Raw genomic sequence first — 15,396 nt, 5'->3', positions numbered from 1 at the left:
CCCCTAGTGGTATGCCTCCTCCAACAAGACCACACCTCCTAATCCTTCCCAAACAGTTCCATCAACTGGGGCATCAGGTATTGAAATAGATTAGTCTACGGGGGTTGTCCTCATCCAAACTACTGTGGTCTTGGTTTTGCCAAGTTAATTTGTAGGCTCCCAGAACATGAACGAAGAAGGCAGAAGAAAAGATTTTCCCTCTCCAAAAGCTTGTGGTGGTTGTTTCTGGCAGTGATGGAGATGCAACTCAGAACTCGTGAATGCTAGCCAAGCATTCTACCACTGAGATACAGCCTCATCACCATTAAAACAAAACAAAACACAACTGTGTGTGTATGGTGCTGGGGATTGACCCAGGGCCTTATGCATGCTAGGCACATGCTCTACCAGTCAGCTCCATTCTCATCCTCCTACAGCTCTAAATGTCTGGACCAACTGTTACAGACAGAGAAACTGAAATTCATCAACCCAGGGAGGGATTGAGAATTTGGTTCTTAGCTCAGTGGTAGAGCATTTGTCTAGAGTGTGTAAGGCCCTGGGGTTGATCCTTGATACCATGAAGAGAAGAAAAAAAAGTTGGACCTTTGGAGACCAGCTTTACCCCTCACCAGCTCTGATGATTGTGCTCACCTGTCAGCTCTGTGGAATTGAGAATCACCTCAGGGCATGCCTGTGAGGGCATGGTCAGAAAGGATGTCTTGCATGGTATTAGGGGGACCAGCCTTAATATTATACATCCCAGGGGCTCAGGAGAGAGAACTACTAACGGCGAGGACTATTTTTGGGAAATAGAATCTCAGCACACTGAGCTCTTAGTCGAGTCATTTATTCTTCTAAATCTTCCTCTTCATCCTTCCGTACCCTGGGAGTCCCGGTTTATATACACTTACAAGCAGTCATCCCTTGGCAGTGCAAAGCCAGGCTTCCAGGGTCAAACGGAGGGGTGATAAGATTCACATAGAGGGGCAGTAATTGTTAATAATCATTTGCAACCCAAAAGGGAAGTGACTAATGAATTAACTAAAGGCTAAATTCAGGTAATATCTAAGAAGAGGGTTCTTATGTGCTCAACTATTATCTTAAACGTGATTGGTAGAAAATGTTAAGAATCTGTAAGTTGCTAGGTCACTGGGAGAAAATACAAGTGCCTTCTTTTTTCCTGTGGCTCCTATCTGTCCAAGCTATCTGCTGTTTTTCTGCAGGGTGGGGGGAAGGGTGCTCGGTCGCTAGGCAACCTGTGTACAGCTAGATGCCTCTGGTGATAGTTAAAGGGAGATCTGGAACTAGAGGAAAGATTTGGGAAAGGAGGAAGTTAAGCTTAATTGGCACATCTGCCAGGCCTTCTCAAACAGGTAGTCTGAATGCTTAAGTCTGTTCTAGAGGCTACAGAGGTATCTCTGATAAGGTACTTTCCTCCGGATGGACCTGGCCGGATGCTGCCAATGATGATAATTACAGGGAGGCTTGAATTGGTGGGGTTCTGGCTATGCACAGTGTCAGCGCACAAGGTTATCTAAATATTCCTTTAGTAGAGGGGAAATGGTGTCCAAAAAATGATGGTAAAGCTACAAGAGCACACGAGAAACCCATAGCAGAAAACAGCTCATAATCAAAAACCAAATATCACCAAGGCTCCGTGAGCCTCAGCGTGACCTCTGGAAGGCCCTTGGCTTCTTTCAGGTATTAGCTTCGTCATAATCAGCTAAACTCCTACTCTGTATATTTTTGCGGCTTGTAGCAAGGATGAACTGAGAGAAGATGACCTGCCCCCCCAAGTGGGCGGCTCCTTCCAGCTGGCAGCCCAGATTCAGAGAGGTTGGAGCAGAGTGGCCTGCTGCCTTTGCTTCTTCCTGAGTGACAGGTCTATGGCTGCCGCCATCTTCTTTCGACATTAGGTCCCGGGGTCTCCGCCCTCCATTGCAGCTGAATGTCAGCAATGTCCTAAGGACCTTCCAGGCCTTCAGCACCATTTGGGACCACCGAGGCATTCAGCTGTGTGGTTCTCTGCCTCTCCAGCCTGCAGAGAGACAATTACCCAGTGTTGTAGAATATTATTTTAAGGTGTGTCACATCATTTTTATGCTCCGGAACGTTTGTTTAATGATGCGAAAATGTGTTGCATTCTTTTATGCTGCATTTGTTTAACTCTGTGAAGCTGTGTTACTGTGTCTGTCTCAAACGCCTGATGGTCTAATAAAGAGCTGAATGGCCAATAGCCAGGCAGGAGAAAGGACAGGTGGGACTGGTAGACGGAGAATAAACAGAAGGAGAAATCTGAAGAAGGAGCGCGCCAGGGGCCAGCCAGCCAGCCAGTCAGCCACAGAGTAAGAGTGAAAGTAAGATATACAGAAGTAAGAAAAGGAAAAAGCCCACAGGCAAAAAGTAGTCGAGATAATTTAAGAAAAGCTGGTTAGAAATAAGCCAAGCTAAGCAATAATTTATAAGTAGTAATAAGTCTCCGTGTGATTTATTTGGGAGCTGGGTGGCAGGCCCCCCAAAGAGCAAAGAGTGAAAAGCTTAAGAGTAAAAAATGACCAACAACCACCCAGCCCCGATCATGTAAACCAATCTAATAAATCCCTTTAGAGCATCTATGCATGCGATGGGTTCTGTTCCCCTAGATAACCCTGGCTCATAGGCTGGCTGTGTGACCTTGTGCAGATGACTAAACCTTTCTGTGCTTGAAAGAGGCATCTCTAAGGATTAGGGTGCAGCTCAGTTGCAGAGCATGCGCTTAGCAAGCATGAGGCCTGGGTTGCCAGCACAGTCCTCCTCACCAAAGGCCACCATTGGGCAGATAATACTACTTATCCCACAGGATTGCCGACACAGCTCAGTGAATGGCTCCCTCATAAGGTGCTCAGAACTGTCCAGCACAAAAGTACCATTTAATATTTATTTGGGAAAGGCAAGGCATTTACTCAAGGGCCCTCAGTTAATTGCTAATGATCAGAAATGAAATAAAAACACTTTTCCTGTCTCATGGTTCCAGGTTCATACTAAGTAAAAATAACTCAACAGTTTGCTTTAGGAAGTACCTACTCCTAAGAAGTAAACTACAAACCATGTGATTTAGCCATGGAGGCCAGCCGCTTGCCAGCACCGTATCATGTACCTGAGGTCCCAGCTGCTTGAAAGGTTTGGAAGGTTGGGGGAGGGGAGGCAAGTCACTGGAGAACAGGCGTTTTTTAGAGCGACATGAGAGATGTGGTAAGAGCACTAGCCTGGGGTGTATGAGCCGGGGTCACCAGCTGCAGGAGTGTGAGCCCAGGTCACCAGCTGCTGATGCTGTTCTGAGACGTTGTGGAGTCTCTTGAAGGTGGAGCCTAGCCACAGAAGAGTGCCTGGGGGCAGGCCTTGAGGTCTATATCCTGTCCCCACTTCCTGTCCCCTTCCTGCTCCCTAGTTTACCTGGACATGAGCAAGTAGCTGCCTCATATTCCTGCCACTAAGGAGCCATCTACCGTCACGCCTTCCTTTTCTAGCTTGGCTTTGTGTTGCTGTGATAGAACATCAAACAAAAGCAACTTGGGGGGCGGGGAGAGAGGGTTTATTTGACTTGTGGTTATAGCTCATCACTGAGGGAAGTCAGGGCAGGGACTGAGGTGCAGCCCACGAGGAAACACTGCTTACTCTCTCGTTTCTGCTGGCTTGCTCAGCCACCTCCTTATGTAATTCAGGACCACCTGGCTAGGGATGGTGCCGCCCACAGTGGACTCGGCCCTCCTCCATCAATTAGTAATCAGAGAAATGCCCTACAGACATGCTCACAGGCCAATATGACGAAGGCAATCCTTCAGTTGAGCCTCCCTCTTTTCCTAGTTACAGCTAAGCTGGCATCAAGTCAACAACCGCTAACCAGCACCCTTGCCCACCATGATGGACCGTATTCCCTCAATACCATGACCTCAAACTAACCTCTCCGGGGCTGGAGAGATGGCTCAGGGCTTAAGAACACTGGCTGTTCTTCCAGAGGTCCTGAGTTCAATTCCCAGCAACCACATGGTGGCTCACAACCCTCTGTAATGAGATCTGGTGCCCTCTTCTGGCCTGCAGGGACACATGCAGACAGAACACTGTATATGTAATAAATAAATACAACTTAAAAAAAACAAAACTGTAGCGGGAATCTTAAATGGTCTTATTAATAAGATCAAACCTGAGGCCAGTTATTGGGGTGAAGCTGGGAGATCAGAGAGACAGAACAAGCCACAGCTAACCTCACCTGGCCAACTTCTCAGCTGATCTTGTTTCCTCAGACTAGAAGCTTCTGTGTCCTCATCCCAATGGCTCTCAGCTGAACTGTGCTGCTCAAAACCTAAAAGCTTAACCAGCCAAATGCTTTACCAGCCAAATGCTTCTAGTTTCTGGTTCTCATGCCTTATATACCTTTCTGCTTTCTACCATCACTCCCTGGGATTAAAGGCTCACTTCTTGGGATTAAAGGCCTGTGTCACCATGCGTGGCTGTTTCCAGTGTGGCCTTGAACTCACAGATCCAGAGGGATTTCTACCTCTGGAATGCTAGGATTAAAGGTGTGAGTGCCACCATTTTCTATCCTTTGTATCTAGTGGCTGTTCTGCCTCTGACCCCAGATAAGTTTATTAGGGTGCACAATATTTTGGGGAACACAATACCACCACACAAAACAAAACAAAAAAAACCCTCTCCTCCTGATATGGCTTCTTGTCAGGTATTTGATATCAGAGAATGAGGTCGTTCAATAACTACCTGACCATGTGGGGTTTTTGTTATTTTATTTTATTTTTTTCAGATAGGGTCTCTCTATGTAGCCCTGGCTGCCCTGGAACTCACTATGTAGACTAAGCTGGCCTTGAACTCACAGAGATCTGCCTGCCTCTGCCTCTTGAGTGCTGGGATTAACAGCCTGTACCATCAAGTCTGGCTGACCATGTGGATTGTGAACTTCTGGAAATGGTTTGCAGGAGGCTTTTAAGAGTTTGGATCTGTGAACCAGAGAGTCCCTGTAGTGCTGTAAGAAGAGCTGAATGGATCGTTCTGGAAGGACCACAGAGGACTAGAGAGCTGATCGTGATGAGGAGGGTGAAAGCCAGGCTCCTGGAGTTTCAGAAGGGAACAAGGACGCTACCAGGGACTGGATTAGAGGCTGTTCATGTTATATTCTGGAGAAGAATCCTGCAGGGTTTCCTTTGTATTCTGAGAAGCCAGTCGGCTGAATTAGAAGGCGATGGACTGGGTGGTTTGTGGAGGATAACATTTAGGTTGTGGTGTGGTTCTTCTTACTGCATTTACCCAGATGACAGAGAGAGAAAGTGTGTAAAAATCACATAGCAGAAAGCAGAGGAGCAAAACCCACAGACTCTCTGCTGTCTCCACTTTTAAGATGGAGTTTCTGTTACGTTTCCCACCCGGTCATGAACTTGTGGGCTCAAGTGATACTCCCACCACAGACTCGGTTTGTCAAGTTCTTTTTTCATCCATCTACTCATGAGGGCAGAACCCTTAGGGTCCATTACCTTCCCCCAAAGCCCATTCCGTAACACTGGTGTTTGGGGGATGAAGTTTCCAGCCAGTGGATTTGAAGGGTGTACATGCAAACCAAAGCACCATGTGTGATTTATCAGACAACATCACTATCAGAATGGAAAACTGTGATACAGTCCTTGATGTTTCCGATATTAAAGATTCTTTCCAAGTTCAGTAGAGAAATGTGGTGAGATGGATTTCAGGTGATCAGGCTCTTCAATAATGCCTGGTACTCATACCTTGGGGAGACTGGGCGACCCAATAGTAACCCACAGAACAGAGGAAATTTATTATAATCACAGACTTTAGAGCGTAGAGGTTTCTGAGCTTAGCGGGGAAGGATTTCTGAATTTAGCAGATGACTGAAGACAGACAGGATGAGACAGTAGTGTGGGAAGCTGGTGCCATCGTCCCGCCCAACCTGCTGTTACATGCTAGGAGTTTTAGCCGTTTAGGGACACTATAGACAGGATGTAAGGCATGATTGATCCGCCTCCCCAGGGGCAACCTCTGTGATTTAATATTCATTTGTTGGTTGAATACTGATGGGGCTGTAGACAGTAGAGCAGGTGACGTGGGTGATTTCTTTGCACCTTAGGGATTTCCCTTTCCTCGCATTCCATCTGAAGTGTTTCCTGAGGGTGTCAGCTGTGCGGCTTTCTCTGCCTAGGCAGGAAGTGTGGAATTGATGGGATCACTCGAGAACGGAGGCTCTAGGTCTAGGGTGAATCCTACAGCCGCTGCCTACATTATTTTCTTGCCCTGTGTATCTGAGGCAGACAGACACTCTGATAACAACTTAGAGGCCCATCCCTGCACCAACAAAGCACTTAGCAGCCTGGGTCCCCGTCTTAGTGAGGACGACGATGGCTGTGAAAAAACGCCCTGACCAAAACCAGCCTGGAGAGGACAGGATTTATTTCGTTTACACCTCCATATCACTGTTCATCATCATCAACGGTCAGGGCAGGAACTCACACAGGGCAGGAACCTGGACATAGGACCCGATGCAGAGACCATGGAGGAGTGCTGCTTACTGGCTTGCTCCTCATGGCTTGCTCAGCCTGCTTTCTTATAGAACCCAGGGCCACAAGCCCCGGAGTGCCCCACCCACAGCAGGCTAGGCCCTCCCACATCAATCACTAATTAAGAGAATGCCCTACAGGCCTGCCTACAGCCCCATTTTATGGAGGCATTTTCTCGTTTGAGGTTCCTTTCTCTCAGATGACTATAGCTTGTGTCAAGTTGACATAAAACTAGGAAGCACAGATCCTCACCAGCGTCACAGCCTGAAGTGGCGAAGCAAGGCTTCAGGCCCCCAAACGGCTTCACTAGGAGAGCTGGCCTTCACAGACAGTGCCGCCGATGTCTTGAAGGGGGAAAGACAGTTTCACAACACAAAGGGAATTTTTCTGTCTCATAGGTTTTGGAGTGGAGCAGTGTGTCCCATAGCATGTAACCTGGCCTATGTGCCAGAACTCTCAGAGAAAGGCACAGTGTAAGAGTGAAGCTGGAGCTGAGAGATGGCTCAGTGGTTACGGCACTGGCTGCTCCTCTAGAAGACCTGGGTTCAATTCCCAGCATCCACATGGTGGCGGCTCACAACCATCTGTAAATGCAGGGGCTCCAGTGTCTTCTGGCCGCCTCAGGCACCAGGCACATCCATGGTGCATGGATACACATGCAGGCAAAGCACCCATTCTCAGAAAATAATAAAGCATTTATTTATTTATTAGGTTTTTCAAGACAGGGTTTCTCTGTATAGCTTTGTCGGTCCTGAAACTCACTCTGTAGATCAAGCTGGCCTCAAACTCAGAGATTCACTGTAAGCCCCTAAGCTAACCTGTAAGCCCCACCTGCCCAAGGACCAGCTAGCTTCCTAGAATGCTGGAAGTTGTACAAAGCTTTATAGGAAATATGGCAGTCACATAGGTTTGTCCTTAAAAGTCCCTACAACATGTCTCAGGGCCACTCACTGGGAATTCCAGGACGTGGTCCTGACCAAAATCCATCCCGGTTGGCATTTAATTAAAGCTTGCTTCAAATTTGTGGAATTGGTTTTTCTTTTGCAAATCTCAGGATTAACACCACCTACTTCTGCTGGGATCAAAGGCATGCACAAGCACAGCCTGGCTTTTTATTTTTATTTTTTTTTTAAGTTATAGGGCTCAGCAGATACGAGCAGTCGCTGCCCTTCAAGAGGACCTGAGTTTGGTTCTCAGCACCCTCACTGGGCAGCTCTCAACCACCTGTGACTGCAGCCCCGAAGGATCCGATGCCCTCCTCTTCTGGCACACACAGACACACCCACAAATAAAAACACATCTTAAAAAAAAAAGAGTAAAAATTATAATTCAAGGCTGTCTTGGGCTTACTCACAGCTGCAAGTCCATGGCACACAGGTTACTAGATTTCTATGCGATTGAGCAGTGGGGGTGTAGCCTGATTTCTGGAAGCAACTAGTGGATCTGTGATCAGAGGATGGTGGGGAGACCATCTCCCAACTGACTGGCCTCTGTAGTTGTGAAGGAGGAGCCAGCAGGTGAGTCTCCTCAGGCCTGCGGTGGGAGGTAAGACATGTTCGTGTTAAGATCTGTCTCAACAGCAAGCCCCCCACCCAAAAAAAAAAAAAATCAAGACTCAGGTGGGTCATGCTTGCAACTGCTGGGGCTCACAATGAAGTGTGCTACGTTCCAGCGCCTGGCCTTTCTGAGTATAGTCACTTACCACTTAACAATAGGAATACGTCCTGAGAAATGTACTGCCGGGCCATCTGATATGACCAGATGGCTTACACGCGAAGACGGCCCTATCATCACTAGGGGAAGCCCTCGGGTGGGACCAGGTGCAAACCGTTGTTAGCTGAACTGTCCCTCGGTACGTGTGGCTTTGTTTCTGCTGAAGGAGTCTGGGAGCTATCTGACTTCCTCCTGCCCACTGTCTCCCTCTTTCTCCCCGACTCCTCCCCAGCAAAGCCGTAAGCCCCAGGAAGGTCACTTCTGAAGGTCACCCCCACCCCTCCAGAAGAACCTCATGAGACAGGTGCCCTGTTCCCATGCCTAAAGAGAAATGCTGTCCTGTAGAGACACCGAGGAGGGCCTGAATAACAGGCATACAGGATCCCTCAGTCTACCCCCATCAGCTCACACCTCCCTTTCATCCCCGCATCCTTGCGCAGGTCTTCGTGAAGTTGCAGCGCCTGGAGGCACAAATCTGTAGGCCCAGCACAGGGAGGTAGAGGCAGGAGGATTAGTAGTTCAAGATCACCCTCAGCTGAGTTTCAAGTCGGCGGTTTCCATGGCTACACAGAATCCTAGTCTCAAGAAACAAGCAGGCAAACAAAAACGGCAGTCCCAAACCAAACAAATAAAAACCCAATCCAACACACCAGACCCACTGATCCACCCACTGTCTTTCCCAGGCCTTCCTCCTAACTGCTCTCGCATTACCTAAGACGGGTGAGATGAGGTTGTCTCTTGTGGTCTAGCCGATAGCGTAGAAAGTCATCACGTGGCTCTGAACCTGGCTCACTCCCTAGTTTCCTTCCCCACAACCACCTGCTCCCGGCAGAGCTCTGCTTGGGTCGAGCAGGCTGCAGCTGCAAGGCGCCGTGCGGCCACCAGGGGTCAGCCCTCGCCAGGTCGTGAACCCAGAGACTCGGCTCGGGGCTGCAGCTCCACTTTCAACTTTCAGCTTGGGCTCCTGGGACCCCATCCCACTGAAGGGGCCGGCTCCCCCGTGTCTCTCTGGCCCAGAGGTAAACACGTGAGGTCAAAGTCGCGGTATGGAAGTGGGAACACAGTTAAATTTGAATTCTCTATTGTCTCTGCCTTTTCATCTGTCTCTGTCATACACTCAGTGCACATAAAATAGGTATATTTGTTGGGGTTGTTTGTTTTTGTTTTTATTTGTTTTGTTTTGTTTTTGGAGACAGAGTTTCTCTGTTTTGCCTTGGATGTCTGGAACTTGGTCTGTTGACCAGGCTGGACTTAAACTCTGCCTCTGCCCCAACAAGTGCTGGGAGGAAGGTGTGCACCACAACAAATTAAAACCAATGTTTCTACCCTCCAGTTTCAAACATCTTCCTCCAAAGCCTCGAGTTGTGCCCTTCAGTCTGGGCAGTTCGATCAAGTCCACACTGAAATGCCCACTTCACCTTTGGTCCTGCAGCATGCGCAAAAGGCCCGCTCACCCTGACTCACCAGTGAGAACAAGCTGGACATGGTCTTCAGTATTGCTTTGGGTTGGCTTTGAAACAGCCCCCTCGAAGATGCTCTGGTTGAAAAGTGCCGACTTGAGCCCACAGGATGACTACACGCAGGACACCACCCTGCGTTTTGTGTTTCTGTCTCTGTGACTTTGGTGGAAGACACTGGGATAACCCATGGTCCTAAGCCAGTGGTCATCCTGGCCTCCAGGAAAAGTAAAACTTCCGAGGCCAGAACCTTCCCCTCCTAGGGGAGGGCAATTAGCCATGAATGCACCTTGGGGCAGAAATAACCAGCTCCTGAGAACTGACCTGTCCCCTCAGATAAGGCCTTCTTTTGACCACTTCTGCAGGACCCAGACTGAGACGATGGTATGGAAATCAGGGCCAGTTCCAAGTTCCAGGACAGCCAGGGCTACACAGAGAACCCCTGTCTCGAAAAGCCAAAAAAACAGAACAAGCAAACAAAAAAACAAAGAACAAAACCCCCCAAGCCAACCAAACAAACGACCCCAACAAATAATGTATTTTATTTATTTGGTGAGCAGGTAGGTGTGTTTATGACAGACAGACAGAGAGACAAGAGGAAGGACAAAAAGGAAGAGACAACAGAGAATTCAGATTTAACTGTGTCCCTGAGGTTTATGTGACAGCCCCACTCCCACACCTTGGAAGCAGGGCCACACCTTGACCACGACTACTGAATTATGCGTACCCCTTGCTTCTTGCCAGAATCCATCTTCGGTTTAAATCTAAAATGCTCGGCTGGTAAGGACATTTGCCCTCAAGCCGGATAACCTGAGTTCAATTCCTGGAACCCACCTGGTGGAGGGAGAGAACTGACTTCTCCAAATTTTCCTCTGACCTCCACTTATACGCATTCACTTGTGTGTGTGTGGTGTACCCATGGGGTCACACAGAGAAAGCCTGTCTCAAAAAACAACAAAAAAACAAACAAACAAAAAAAGAGTGGCCTTGGTCATGATGTCTCACTCCCCAGCAACAGAACAGTGACTAAGACAGTCTCCACATTTGCTTTGTTGGCTTTCAAATAAATCTGTCTCCTTGTTCCAGCAACTTGTCCTTTGGGTTGACAAACAGACCAACTCGGTCAGTAACAAAGAGACTTGTGTTATTTCCGGTTCTCAGTCACTGGTAGCTCTGATGGGGCGAGGTTAATGACCTAGAGACTCTCTGCTGTTGCTCTGTGAAAGGAGAGCTTATTAAGTGTTTCTAGGATTGTACAGCTCAATTCTGGGTCCTCAAGAAGGGAAAAAAAAAGCATTGAAAACTAGGTGTTGTGGTGCATACCTGGAATCCCAAGACTAGGAAGGTGGAGGCAGGAGGAGCATCATTTGGTCTCGTTGGCTACATAGTGAGTTTGGGGTCAGCTTGGGATCTATGAAGCTCTCTGAAAAACAAACTAGCCGGGCGTTGGTGGCGCACGCCTTTAATCCCAGCACTCGGGAGGCAGAGCCAGGCGGATCTCTGTGAGTTCGAGGCCAGCCTGGGCTACCAAGTGAGTTCCAGGAAAGGCGCAAAGCTACACAGAGAAACCCTGTCTCGAAAAACCAAAAAAAAAAAAAAAAAAAAAAATCAAGCGAAAAACAAACTAACAAACAAGCAAACCCTTTTTCTCCACTTGAAAATATCATAGCTTCGTACATTCTTCCTATGAATGCATGACCCATTTAGACTAATGGAGGACCTATTACCTACTCTGAGAACATTTCCATTTTATAGATGGAAAAACTGAAAATAGGAAACATCCTAAAGGCAGTCGAGAGCCTAGCTGTCGGAAGGACCTGTAGTAGGAGCACTGTTGCTGTGTTTTTGTTTAAATTTGTTCCACGAATATTTTCTGTGTCGGAGTCACTTCAGCAAGGCAGGAACAAGCAGGGAACCTGGAAATTTAAAAGCACTGACGAGGCGGAGGCAGGAGGATCAGGAGCTCAAGATCATCTTCTGCTGTGTGGTGAGTTCATGGCCAAGCCTGGTCTGCATGAGACCAGGTGACACTATGTGACAAAAAAAACAAGGCAAGCAAACACAAAGCCATCAAGACTGGAAGCAAGAACAGGAAACGGAAGAGGGGGACTGCCCTACTTCAGAGCATCCTGTCCAGCTACCTACTCCTGCTGCTTACCCCACCACAAAATGCCAACTCTGCCCCTTACAGGCTTCCCTGACATCTGTACTAGCAAGAGAACCCTAGGGAGGACCCACTGTCCTACTGAGGTTTTCTAGGGCCTTTGGCAAAGGCGCAGCAAATGAAGAGGCAAAATAAAAGGCCAAAAATCACAGTCGTAATCTGAAGCATTTATCTAATTATTCTTCATCAATAAAAAATTGGTAGTCAGGTATCGGGGGTAAGAACTGGAATGATCAGAGAAGCAGAGAAGTCACCAGTCACCTCCTCTCTCTTCCGTTCCTCCATCCAAGAAGCCTGAGATCCTCTCTCAGCCCTGCCTTACTAATTCCTGTCTCTATCTGTCCTCCATCCAAGACCTCTATGGTTAATTTTGGTCAGCAAACTTTATTGTCGGAATGCGATCAAAATATCACACAACAGCCTGGGGGGCGCTCACCAACCTAAGACAGAGCGCCTGTGTGGCCTGGGCAGGCATCTCCATGACGGGTAAGGTGACCTGCTGACGTCCCACGCAACCTAAGTCAGAAGCTCATTTTTTAGTAAAGGGGGGAATCTGTTGGTCTGGCCCCCGTTTTGGGTAACTGTTGCCTTGCTTGCTGACCTTGACCTTGATATCCTCCCTGTGCTAATTCCCTGCTGGGTCCCACCCTCCTGAATGCTTAAGGGAAGTTCCTTGTCTGTGTATCCTGCATAATGGGCGTTAACAGCTTAGATGCAAGATTGTAAAACATCGGTAGCGAACTTCTGCCCTCCGGGGTTCTCCCATTGTGCTATAAGCCTGTATTTAAGACCTCCTCCCTCCTTCAATAAACAGCATTCGGCATTAAATAAAAAAAAAAATAGAAAAAAAAATCACACAACAATAATCCCCCAGTCTCTAACAAGCAGACGCCGACTGTTTGGAGCCCAGTGACTCTGACCTGTATAAATGCCTTATACAAGCAATGCTGAGCCTAACTCCCAAAGCCCCTGATGCCTCACCCTAAAGGGCCAATCTCAGGAAGGACAAAGTGGGTTTTAGCATTCACTACCTAAGGAGACAGTGAGCTGCCCTCCTCTTAGCTACTCAAATACCGCCCCACTCAAATGGCCCATGACAAAGCCATGTGGCTTTTCTGAACTGCCTCAAAAGGTTCCCTTCCCCCTCAGCAGAGTGATTGTCCCTGAGAACTGGCCTGCTCTGTTTGTGTCTGTCTAATAGTAGACTGGTTATTAAAACCTTTACATCGTTTTGGTCCGGTAAATATTTTTACTTCCACGCCTTGGGCTAATTGCTGGCACAATGGTGTCAGCCGAGTCAGCAGCACTCCGGGCAGCCCAGGAGGTGAATCTGGTCCACTGGCAGAGCAGGAAAGTGAGTATGGAGGAGGCTGAGCCTGCCAGCCAGGCATCCGCGGCTGAGGGCCAGCCCTGGAGACAGAGAGAGGCATGTTCATGCTAAACAGCAAACGAGTTTTTCAGCAGCTCATCCATTCTTCCTCTAATTCAGTAGTGAAATATTACCTGCGTGCACTTGAGTCACCTTCAGAGGCTTGTAACACACCCCTGAAGAGATTAAAGTGATTTCCCCCGAGTATTCCTCGACTTAACGATAACTCACTAAGGAATGGAAACACAAACACTGAGAGCGGGAGAAAGCGGTGATGACTGCCTCCTCCTGGAGGCAGATGTGGCTATGGCAGAGGCCCCCTGCACACGGAGAGCCGGCTCCAGGAGGATGGAAAGGCACTGTGCGTTTCCAGTCTGGGTTTCAGCCCAATCCACTGGGCTCAGGGTCCCTGCCGTGGGAGCACACTAGCTCCCATCTTCCACATGCTCTAAATGCAGACTCTCTGTGCTGAAAGTGACGCTTCTTTCTGAGTCAAGCCAGGACACGGAAGACTACCGCGGAGCGGAGTGACTCGGCTTTCCATCCTCTGCTCCTACCCTGGAGAGATGTGCCCCCACCGTTTTCACTCCAGTGGCCTCCCATGTTGTGACAGAATGCCGGACGGTAACAACTTAGAGAAGAAAGAGTTTCTTCAGCTCACAGTTGGAGTGTACAGTGGCTCTGTCGCGACACCGAAGATTGGGGGCAGCTGGTTCTACTGCATTCACAGTCAGGAAGAAGAGAGAGAGAAAGCTTGCGCTCTGCTGGCTTTCTCCTTTTTGCCCAGTCTAGGACTCTGGCCCAGGGGAGATGGTGCCGCCCACCGTGGGCCGGTCTTCCACCTCTTTAACCTAACGAAGGTGAACATAAGCCTCCCAGACATACCCAGAGGCTTGCTTTCTAGGTGGCTCTAGATCCTGAGTGGTGACGGTGTGAGCCGCCACGCTCATTTCTCTCCACGTACACGTGAGAGTCAGATTGGTGTTGGTCGTCCCCCGCCCCCCCCCCCCCCAGCTGAGAACCAAACCCAGGGCTCTACCACGGAGCTAAATCCCCAACCCCTGGTTTTGGTTTCTGAGGCAGAGTCTCATATAGACCAGGCTGCCCTCGAACTCACAGAGGTCCACCTGCCTCTCTCTCCCGAGTCGGGAGATTAAAGGCCTGTGCCACCACATCTGTCTTGTTTATTTGACTTTGAACCAGAGTCTTACTATGTACTCCAGGCTGGCCTCGAACGGGAGATCTTCCAGCTGCTTCAGATACTTTTTTTTTTTTTTTGTAATATGCTATTATCTTCCAAAAGTGTCTTCCTGTTTCGGGGAAAAGACATGAATTAAATGAGAAATATTTCCCCCATGGAAACAAAACCTTTCTTGCTCATAACAAGGTTGATTTTTCTGTCTTTTAAGCGTTGATGGAAACTCACTGAAACCAACTCAGAGCTGTCTTGGCAGCTTTTTTAAATTGTTATTCATTCAATTTTGGGTTAATGAGGCAATATATATCGACAGACACTGTTCTACCAATAATTACGTGAGCAGTGACATGTTTGTTTGCGTTTTCTTTCCTTAATGAAATAGACCTGAGCACATTGCCCTCTTGGGTTAATCTGGAATATGAGGCTAGGGGATTTTATGTTGGTACAAAATGTGTCACTGGGGTTCTCAGATTATTGTCCACCTATGTTTCCAGCACAACCAGGTTTCTACAGAGGTTTGAGATCTGAAGGACACACATCATCCACGTGGCGTGGCTGCATTTCTGCAGCCCCATGGCTTCCTCTCTTCACATATAGGTGTTGAATCCCCAAGCTTACAGATCTGTATGCTAACGATTCACTATGAATTTGGGCTTGGATTAGGTCATTTGGGCGGAAAAGGTCATTAAATATTTAGGAAAGAAGTATGCAGCATTGAAGTAGATCCCACTACCCCTCCCAGCTACCTCACCCTAGTGGGGTGCGTCTCAGGGCCTCCCTACAGAGGCCGTGGTAGACCTGGACCTCGGGCTTTCCACTTGGATGGTCCCTGGTGCGGTGGGACAGGCCTCGTTGTCTGTTTCAGAGGTCATAAATGTTCCTCAGCCTTTAGCTTTGGTGTCACAAGACACAGCAACCAGAGCTCAGCCTGGTCCTCCATCACCAGTCAAATTATATAGCTC

General features: G+C 48.3%; 1 long non-coding RNA gene across 1 annotated transcript; it reads right to left on the bottom strand.

Annotated features, from left to right (window-relative positions):
• Nucleotides 1–552: 552 nt before the first annotated feature.
• LOC128115190 (uncharacterized) lies at nucleotides 553–9,156 on the bottom strand. The gene is made up of 3 exons (XR_008220036.1): nucleotides 8,958–9,156; nucleotides 7,888–8,066; nucleotides 553–2,017 (listed from the first exon to the last, which is right to left on the bottom strand). It is a non-coding gene; the product is annotated as an uncharacterized LOC128115190 (long non-coding RNA).
• Nucleotides 9,157–15,396: the final 6,240 nt, after the last annotated feature.

This window comes from Peromyscus californicus, unplaced genomic scaffold (genome assembly GCF_007827085.1).
Source record: "Peromyscus californicus insignis strain IS unplaced genomic scaffold, ASM782708v3 Scaffold_1__1_contigs__length_55948999, whole genome shotgun sequence".
In the NCBI taxonomy this organism is placed as follows: Eukaryota; Metazoa; Chordata; class Mammalia; order Rodentia; family Cricetidae; genus Peromyscus; species Peromyscus californicus.
Note: the sequence above shows the minus strand (reverse complement) of the source record. Positions and strands in the feature narration are given on the sequence as shown.